This window comes from Rosa chinensis, chromosome 1 (genome assembly GCF_002994745.2).
Source record: "Rosa chinensis cultivar Old Blush chromosome 1, RchiOBHm-V2, whole genome shotgun sequence".
Classification (NCBI taxonomy): Eukaryota; Viridiplantae; Streptophyta; class Magnoliopsida; order Rosales; family Rosaceae; genus Rosa; species Rosa chinensis.
The window spans coordinates 532,179-542,936 of record NC_037088.1 but is presented as its reverse complement, the minus strand read 5'-3'; the positions used below and the strand labels follow the sequence as shown (position 1 = coordinate 542,936).

General features: G+C 41.4%; 1 pseudogene; it reads left to right on the top strand.

Annotated features, from left to right (window-relative positions):
- Positions 1–1,655: 1,655 nt before the first annotated feature.
- On the top strand, positions 1,656–4,197 carry LOC112188399 (annotated as a pseudogene).
- Positions 4,198–10,758: the final 6,561 nt, after the last annotated feature.

Below are 10,758 nucleotides of genomic sequence, written 5' to 3'. Positions count from 1 at the left end.
CAACAGCAAAATAGCAAAACAGCAACAATAGTAACAGCAGAACAACAACAGCAGCAGCAACAAATCAGCAGGACAACAACGGCAGACAACAGCAGCAAGGCAGAAAACAGCAGCAACAGTAGTAGGAAACTGCAACAGTGGCAGCGGCGGCACACGGGCAGCGCACGGTATGGCTAGCTAGGGCTAGGAACCTGCTGCAATTTGTGGTTAGGGTTTGCTAGGGCTTGCGGCAGATTTTTTTTTTTTTTTGGTGAGGAGAGTTTTAGGGCTAGGGTTAGGGCTCGTGCTAATAACATGTTGTAGAAGAATATGATTTGAGAAAAATTGTGTGTTGTATTATTGATAATAGGAGCCCTTTATATAGGGGATTACAAGGTACATACAAGGTAATAAAATTTGAATACAACTAGGAAACCTATTATAACTGTAGAAAATAAACCCTAGTTTGAAGAGGCACATTAGAATACAACATCCTTAAACAGTTCCTTATTTGTTTACGGCAATTAAAGGATGCAAGAAGGTTGCGCCCTCACAGGTAGAATATTAGTAGCAATTCCCTTGTTTTTTTACTCAGGTAAGGCTGTACATTTCTGAAAAGAGAAAGAAAAAGAAAAAAACAACAGATTCTCCTCAATATATATATGCTCTCATAGTAGAATCATACCATTAGATTGAGTTTTTTACAATTTTCGGCTTCTATACTAATTATTATAGTTCAAGTTTGCCTCCGGACAAATTCAAGTTCGCTACATGTGTCGCGACCCGCGTTCCGGATCGCACGTACCAAAACGCGGTACATCCACGATCGAGATCATTAAACATAGCGATCCAAACATCTCTGCCTTCTACTTCATATCAGCAACTCAACATCTTCTTTTCTTCGTCCTCTTCAAGGCGATGGATGCCTCTGTTCTTCTACAACCCAACATTTCCACTTCATTCACCTTCGCAGTTCATTCCTTTCTTTGGTATGTTCGGCGGAATTTTTTTATTTTTTTGTTTTACTGGTGTTCTGCAGCGGTGAAGTTTTAGATGAAGACCACATATTTGTTTAGGTTATTTATTAAATGACTAGCAGTCTAGGCCCATTAATCTATGATTAAGGGTATTGCCATACTGGACCGAGTTACTATATATCAAATGCCAAAAAAAAAAATATTTAGAAAACAATTAATGTTCTTAATTATATAAATTATTAAATATAATAATATTAATATCTTAGCGTACCGCGCACCATAGATACTAGCATACCACGTACTCGTACTGCATTCCCGTATTGAAATGACCCGCAATCCACGCAACACTGAAACAAACTCCCTCCTGAATGCGCCACTGTCAAAAGCGTGGACAGCGTTCCGCCAGCAATGCACATAACTCTATGGCCTGCGTATTTATTCTAGACATCTCTTGATGAGCAAACAAAAATATTGACTAGTCACCATGACTCAAGACTCGGGAGTCGTCAGTTTCTGAAATTAGACACATGTACACAGATCCAAACAGAGAAGTCAGTCAAGTCACAACTAATGAAGCAGAAGTAAGGAAATGAAAACCAAATTTTGTCATAGCATGCAGCAATTACGTACGCAGCAATGCAGCATGTTCATCCATACCCTAAACCTAGATTTTTTTTTATAAATGTAAGACCCCTAACTTGATCAGATTTCTATCCCATAAAATTAAATGGCCTTCTCTGTTCTCCACTTGCTTGCGCTTTACCTTATCGTCCAACCATTTTGTGTACATGCTGCTCAAACTGCAAATATAAGCTTGGGGTTGTCCCTAACTGCATCAGACAACTCTCTTTCGTGGCAATCTCCCTCCGGAGAATTTGCGTTTGGGTTTCGCCGTATTGGTGATCAGGACCTCTTCTTGCTTGCCATTTGGTATGACAAGATTCCAGAAAAGACTCTTGTTTGGTATGCAAATGGAGACAATCCAACACCAAAAGGATCCAAAGTGGAGCTCACAAAAGATGGTAATTTCAGGCTCACTGGCCCTCGGAAAGAGGAAATCTGGCCGCAGCCTGTTATTAGTGGAGTTGCTTATGCTGCCATGCTTGACTCAGGTAACTTTGTTCTTGCAGACCAGAATTCAGCTCTTTTATGGCAGAGCTTCAAAGACCCCAGAGACACCATTTTACCAACCCAAGTGTTGGAAATTGGAGAAAAGCTATCTTCTAGGCAGACTGCAAGCAACTACTCAAAGGGGAAGTTTCAACTCCAATTTAAACCAGACGGTACGCTTGAGTTGTACCCCATAGCCTTGCCTACGGAGTTTGAATATGATGCTTACTACAAAAGCAATACATCTGATGCAGCTGATAAATTGAATTCTGGCTATCAGCTAGTCTTCAATGAGTCGGGTCATATCAACATTGTTCTGCGGAATGGAAATATAGTAACCCTCACAAACAAAACCGTATCGCCATCAAGAGATTACTATTACAGAGCAACACTAGATTTTGATGGGCTTTTTACCCTATATGCTTATCCAAAAAAAGGGAGCGGGACATCCTGGTCCTCTTTGTGGTCTATCCCAGAAAACATTTGCTTCGCCTTCGATTCAACTGGAGAGGAGGGCGGCGGGCCATGTGGATATAACAGTTACTGCAGACTTGATGCAAACACAAGGCCAATTTGTGATTGCGTTCCTGGCTTTTCTGCTTTAGATCCCCAATATAAGTTGCGCGGCTGCAAACAAGACAGGATGCACAGTTGTGAACTAGGTGATTCAAAGCCACAAGATGTATATGTGATGCATGAGCTACCAAATACTTTCTGGCCCTCTTCTTCAAACTTTGAAGTATTGCAGCAACTCAATGAAGATGATTGTAGGAGGTCTTGCCTCGATGATTGTAACTGTGTGGTAGCAACTATCAGAGCTGGGAGGTGCTGGAAGAAGAAACTGCCACTCTCCAATGGAAGGCAGGACTGGAATGAGTATGGCAAGGCTCTCATCAAATTACCAAAATCTGATGCTCTAGAGAATCCTGCATCTCGAGATTCAAACACAGAAAAGAAAGATCAGAAAACTGTCATCTTAGTAGGAGCACTCCTTCTAGGTAGCTCTGTGTTTATCAACTTCCTATTGGTTGCAGCAATTGCTTTTCTTGTTTTCTATACATACCGAAAAACACATAGGGTTATCACTAGCACATCCAGTATCATGGAAGCAAATCTACTCGCTTTTACTTACAAAGAGCTCGAAGAAGCCACAGATGGTTTCAGAGAAGAACTTGGAAGAGGGGCTTTCGGCACTGTGTATAAGGGAGTCATATCATCTCCAAGCTCAACAAACTATGTGGCGATCAAGAAGTTGGACAAGGTGGAACAACAAGGTGAAAAGGAATTCAAAACGGAAGTGAGTGCAATAGCCAAGACCCATCACAAAAACCTCGTCAGACTGCTCGGCTTGTGTGATGAAGGGGCAAATAGACTCCTAGTCTATGAGTTTATGAGCAATGGAACACTAGCTAGCTTTCTGTTTGGGATTTGAAGGCCTGATTGGAACAAACGAATCCAAATTGCGCTTGGTATTGCAAGAGGGCTCATGTACTTGCACGACGAGTGTAGCACGCAGATCATCCACTGTGACATCAAACCGCAGAACATACTTCTCGATGATTCATTCACAGCAAGGATTTCGGATTTCGGATTTCGGATTGGCAAAGCTTCTGCTAAGTGATCAAACTCTGACTCATACAGTCATTAGAGGGACCAGAGGGTATGTTGCACCAGAATGGTTCAGAAATACTCCCGTTACTGCGAAGGTTGATGTTTACAGTTATGGGGTGATGCTGTTGGAGATTATCTGCTGCAGGAGGAGCCTCGAAATGGAAAAGGAAAATGAAGAAGAAGTGATACTAACTGACTGGGTTTACGATTGCTACAAGCATAGGAGATTAAACAAGGTGATTGAGGACGATGAGGAGGCAGGAAATGACATGAAAAGGCTGGAGAGGCTAGTAATTGTGGCAATTTGGTGCATACAAGAGGATCCATCTTTGAGACCTACCATGAAGAAGGTTACACAAATGCTCGAAGGAGTGGTTGATGTATCTGTACCTCCAAGTCCTTCTCTTTTTAGTTCAATATGCTGAAACTTACTGTATCGATCCAGTGGCAGATCCAGGATTCGAGACCTGTCTAGGCTAATTAGAAGTACACTAATTTTTTTTTTTTTTTTGAGGTTTGGAACCCAATGGGAGGCTCATACTCACGTCTTTATTATTTTCAATCAAAACATACAATGCGAGGACATAAAACCAAACCTCGTAAATTAAAAACTGCAAGCATACATTTGTTGTAAAACAACAATAAACTAACTAAATCGTACCATCTGAAACCCACTCACTTCAAACTCAGCAATCATAGAATCATTAGCAATGCTATCGGCAATTCTTTTTCGATGTAGAGAAACATCAAATCATCAAGAAACTCATCTTCCATCTTTTGAAGTTTGTTTTTTTATGATGTTCATAGATGAAAATGCTCTCTCTATTGTTGTTGTAGAAACTGGCAAAGTCAGCACAAGACAAATCAATCTATAAATCATAGGAAAGAGTGCTGACTTTCTTTATTCAACTAATCGCCGACACCTTTAGTTGTCTTGGCAAATCTTGGATACTTTTGAATATCTGCTAGAAAAACCCACATTCCATATCTAGAGCAAGCATATCATATAATGTAAAATCTTGAGGATAAAACTTCAAAGCAAGATTGCAAACATCTTCACATATAAATGATCGAAAATTATCACGTGTGGATTAAATGTAGCACTAAGAACAAGGAGCTCCAACAAATTATCTGTAAATCTACTATCCAACTTTGCCAACTGAAAGTCTATCACAGCATTAAGTATATTGACCCGATAATAATGCTCATTTGTAATATTTTGTTCACGAGCCCTTGTACCTTTTTGGTAAGGAGCAGACTGATAGGAGCGTAATTATACATTATTTATATCAAATTCCTTTATATTTTCATTGTTAGTTCTTGATATTTTCCAGCTATTTACTTTGTTTATATGTTTTATAGGTATTTTAGAGTAAAGAAGAAGAAAAGAAGCAAAAAGGGATTGAAAGTCAAAATCAGCAAATCTACCTGTGCAGATCAGTAATTTCGACTGAGTACTGAGAGCAGTTCAGGACGATCCAGGTAATGATCTTTATATTGATGGAAAGCCCGGGATGTCTAGTTTCCAAAGCTCTTTACGATTCATGAATATGATTTTTCTGTATAGATAAGTGGACCAAAAGTCTTTGTCTTCTCTCCTAGTGCGAGAACTGCTAAACCCTAAGGTAGGCGGCTTATAGAGCGAGAGTTCTCTCTCGTCCAGTGGCAACCCAGGCATCTAGGCTGGCCTTTTGGCCTCGCCAATGCCACCCGATCTGCTGCTGGACAGGGATGAGTGCTAGAGTTTGGGGAGATCCTATGAGGGGTATGGCGTGAGGTTTTTAGCAGGTTGATTTGGGCATCAGGATTGGCATACAATCTCTATGATGCGGTGACTACGCCGGCGGGACCGGGACTTCGATTTGCTGCTTTCTGGATCGACAGCCTTCCGGGAGTGGTTTCTGTGGCAGTGTGGATTGCAGGCACTGGATTGGGGAAAGTTGTGGTGATGCTGGGTGTGGCAGAGTGGTTCCGGTGCTTTGGGTCTTGGCAGTTAAGTCGCGGCCGTGGAATCATGGCGGAGCCAGTGCAGCATGGTCGGCGGAGCAAAGCCGGATCACTGTTCGCTGGCTGGGCGTGTGTGGAGATGCATGTTGGGCCTGGACCCAGTCAGGAATGCTGGGCTTTGCGTGGGCCTCTCTTTGGATCTATCTTGAGCTGAATAAGTTGGGCTAGGGTTTTGCTCTCAGCCCATCCCTATGTTTTTAGTTTATCTAATTACAATAAAGTTCCTTGTATTAGGAACACTCTATGTACTTCTAGCGCCTCTGGAGTAGTACCGAAATGGGGTATCCGCTACCTCTACGTATTTACATGTATAATGAGTAGGACTATATGTAAGTACCACTTGTGGGTACTACTACTAGCTTATTGTCTGTCTATAAATGGCAGCGCAAGGGTATGTAACGACCTATTCTGGCTTGTGATGAATATATTATTTCACCCTCGTGACTTTACTCAAAATAAATAAATATGATTTTCTAGAAGAAGTTATGGCCGGTTTAGTACAAGGAGGTCAGGCTGCACGCGAATCTGAGTCCAAACAAGGAAAGATTGTCTCCTAGAGCTATAAGGGAAGAAGAATTAAAAGTCCTTCTTTAATTGGAGATCAAATTCCTTAGTTCTTGGAGGAGAAGAAGTCTTGACTCAATAACTAAATAAAAAGGAGTCTAGGGCATCATTGTAGACATCTTTGGACGCACAACATCAGTCCATGGCCGCCATCCTCTCCTCCCTCTCTTTTCATGTTTTATTTTATTTCTTTTATGTATTCCTAATAGTTTTTGATAGTTAGGGGCTGCCTAAGCCCTAGACATGTGTAAACTAAGATTTTGGCGTTAATTTGATAGTTTCTTGGATATTGAATGTTTGTTAATTCATTAGTTTCTCATTGATAAATTCTGGTTTCGTTTGTTGAATATTTTGGCCCATGTCAATGGTACCTTTTAAGTATCGAAAAATTGTCTTTACACCAATCCAATTGCGGCGTGTTAGCGCGGAACTATGTCGAGCTAACAAGTTCACTACGAATGAGATGTCTGGTCTTGTGCATTGAGCCAAGTACAATAATGCGCCTATTGCACTTAGGTAGGGCACTTCTGCCTCTAACAATTCTTCGTCCTCATCCATTGGACGAAATGGATCTTTTCCGGGCTAAAGACTACGGCCAATCATGGGAGTACTCGTAGGCTTTGCTTTATCCTCATTAAAGCTCCTTAGTAATTTCTGAGTATATGTTGACTGATGGATCATAATCCCATCACTATGGTGCTCGAGTTCTAATTCGAGACAAAACCGTGTTTTCCGAAGATCTTTCATCTCAAATTCGGGTTTCAAGTACTTAGCAGTTTCCCTTAACTTATCTAGAGTTCCAATTAGGTTCATGTCATCGACATAAACTGCTACAATTGCAAATTCAGAACTTGTCCTTTTAATACACACGCATGGGCATATTTCATTGTTGACATATCCCTTTCCAATCAAGTAGTCACTTAGACGGTTATACCACATCCGTCCGGATTGTTTCAATCCATATAGTGAGTGTTTTAATCTTATAGAAAACACGCTCCGTGGTTTAGAGCCACTTGATTTGGGTAATTGAAGTTCATCTAGGACCTTCATATATATCTCTGAATCTAGATCCCCATAGAGTTATGCTGTAACCACATCCATAAGATGCATGTCAAGTTTTTCAGAAACTACCAAACTGACAAGGTAGCGGAACGTTATAACGTCATTACGGGAGAATATGTCTCCTCGTAATCGATCCCAGGGCGTTGTGAGAAACCTTGCACCACAAGGTGGGCTTTGTACCTAACAACCTCATTTTTCTCATTACGCTTTCTAACAAAGACCCATTTATGGCCAACAGGCTTTATACTTGGGGGTGTCAGTGTTATAGGCCCAAATACCTGTCTCTTTGTTAGTGAATCCAATTCAGCCTGGATCACATCTTTCCATTTAGGCCAATCTGCTCTTAGTTGACATTCTCCAACAGAGCAAGGTTCGATATCATCATGTTCTATGATTCCTTGAGCAATAGAATATGCAAATACATCATCAAGGATAATAGAGTTTCTCTTCAACGTCTCATGTACACTAGTGTAATTCATGGAGATCTCTCTATTATCTGGAATTGGTTCTGTCATCAGGGCATCCCCCAATGATGTCTTGGACATAACTATAATCCGGCATATGTTCATGAAACAGATTATCTGTATCGATGATTAATGGATCCTTTTGTGCCAAACTCACTTTCTTTCTTGGGCGAGAATCCATCGAACCTTTGGGTCTCCCTCGTTTTCTTGCAGGGAGGCTGGCCTTTGCCACAGTGCGATCTCCACTAGGGATGGCGGCACCATATCCTCCACTTTTGGGGATATCAATCCTTGCAGGCACGTTTGCAGCATGTATATGTGATATCGTCACTTTAGCGATATCAGAAAACGCATCAGGCATCGAATCTGCTATGTTCTGAAGATCGAGTATTCTTCTCACTTGAATTTCAGATTGTGCGGTTCGGGGATCAAGATAAGACAAAGTGGGGACAGACCACGACAATTCCCGTCGTTCCTGTTGAACATTAGTGTTCTTATCTCCCTCTAACATCGGAAAGACTGTCTCATCAAAGTGACAATCCTCAAATCTAGCTGTAAAGAGATCGCCTATCAAGGGTTCTAAATAGCGGATGATCATTGGAGAACCATATCCAACATAAATGTCTAATCGCCTTTGAGGTCCCATTTTAGGGCGCGTGGTGGTGCTATTGGCACATAAACTGCACACCCAAATATATATGCGTAAGTGTGAGACATCAGGCTCGTATCCAGTAACCAACTGGGACACAAAAGGTTGAGTGGCAATAGGCCTCAGACGAATAAGCACGGCTGCATGCAATATTGCATAACCCCAAGCAGACACAGGGAGATTGGTGCGCATAACCAATGCTCTAGCAAGCATTTGAAGTCTTTTAATGGCGGCTTCTGCGAGGCCATTTTGGGTGTGAACATGAGGAACAGGATGTTCAACCTCAATCCCAATGGATATGTAATAATCATCAAAAGTTTTTATGTAAACTCTCCAACATTGTCAAGACGTATTGACGTAATAGGATGATCAGGGTGGTGAGCCCGTAATTTAATGATTTGTGCTAGGAGTTTAGCAAATGCAGTATTTCTTGTGGACAAAAGCATGACATGTGACCAGAGTGTCAATGCATCAACCAACACCATAAAATATCTAAATGGTCCGCACGATGGTTGAATAGGTTCATAAATATCACCTTGGATTCTTTGTAAGAATGGGATATTTTCTTTGGTGTCCTTTGTCTAGGATGGTTTAGATCCTAACTTTGCTAAAGAGCAGGCTTTGCAAAACAAAAGATAAGCTTTAGAAGCAGAAAATTGGGTCAAGGAGGCAGTGTTGGCGTCAAAGCCAACTTTAGGCCGTAGGGGTAGGCGGCTTCTGGCAATGACGGCCGGTTTTGCATAGGAATGGCGCCATGTGGCCCCAGTGCCCTTCCTTGGACCAAATTTTGGGTTTTATTTCTTTTCGTTTTGAAAAATGGATGTCCGTGTGATGTCTTTAGTATACGGATCATCAAATCACCTGGGTGTACCAAACGGTCATACCAAAGCCTATATATGTCAGAATCCCATAAGTCATCTCTCATGACATGGTTGGATTCAATAATTCGAATAGTGGTTTCATATAACCCACTAGAGTGACACATAAGTTTCTCCAATACTCGTTTATGGCCATAGTCATTAGAGGTTATGCAAAGGAACGCTTGTCCATTCTCACAATGTGTTTCCACATGAAAACCATTGGCTCTTATATCTTTAAAACTCAATAGGGTTCTTCTGGCCATAGGAGCATATAGAGCTTCAGTGACATTAATACTTGCGCCATTTGGCAACATAAATTGAGCTGGTCCTCGACCATGAATCAATTGTGATGGTTCTGCCATCGTAGTCACTGAAGATCGACTAGGCGTCATCCATATGAATAATTGTCTATGTCGCAATATAATATGTGTGGTGCCACTATCTACGAGGCATTCAAGCTCTCCAAGAAACATATTGAAAAATAATAAAGTTCGGGATTAAAATATGTCCAAGACATTCAATAATAAAACGATACTTTTTTAATAAAAATAACCAATGATTACATCAAAGTTTGTTAACCAAAGTCTAATCCAAAATAGAAATCAAACCTAGACAAATTGTAGTCACTCAATCCTTTTGGTAACTCCAATTAGACATGACCAGGAAAGTAAGAAGAGATGTCGGTGGAGCAAAACTCGCTTAAGTACCACTAATCAAAGTCAGTGGCATCCTTGTGCACTTCATCTCTAGCTTTGAAGTCCTCTATGGTGAGATTGACATCTTCACCATCTTCTTCTTCGGCAAGACAGACTTCTTTCTCCCTCAGGTCCCTATACTCCTTGTAGCGTGCAGCCAGTTGATTGCTTGTTTTCATTGCTTGAACCAATGCTCACTTGATCCACATCGATGACACATATCATTGTGGTTGCCTCCCTTTAATTGAGGTGCATGTTGTGAAAGTTGTGGACGTCCCCTAGGGGGGTTGACGCCACGACCACGGTCGGCGACACCACGGCCACCTCTCCCACTTGTGGCTTTGCCACCACTTGTATCCTCTCCAAATTGGCAGTTTCCTTCTTTGTTAGGGCAGTTATATGGACCCACACGTCCATCATGTCCCTTATTCTTAGGGTTCCGCTCCTTGCGCCCTCCTTTGGGTGTATTATAATTCGCCTCATGAACGCTCTTAGTTCCAACGGGTCTTGAATTATAATTTTTCACGAGTATGTTGTCATGTTTCTCAGCTACAGACATAACATTGATAAGCTGATTAAACCTCGTGATCCGTCCAGCATTCCATTCATTTTGATATTGCTTTGATACCAAGATTGCTGAGACGGGGAAGGTGAAGAGAGTTTTCTCAATTAGCTCTTGCTATGTGACAAGCTGTCCACAAAACCTCAACATGGATTTGAGGCGAAGAGCTTCTAAATTATATTCAGCAACAATTTTGAAGTCCGCAAAACGCAGATTGC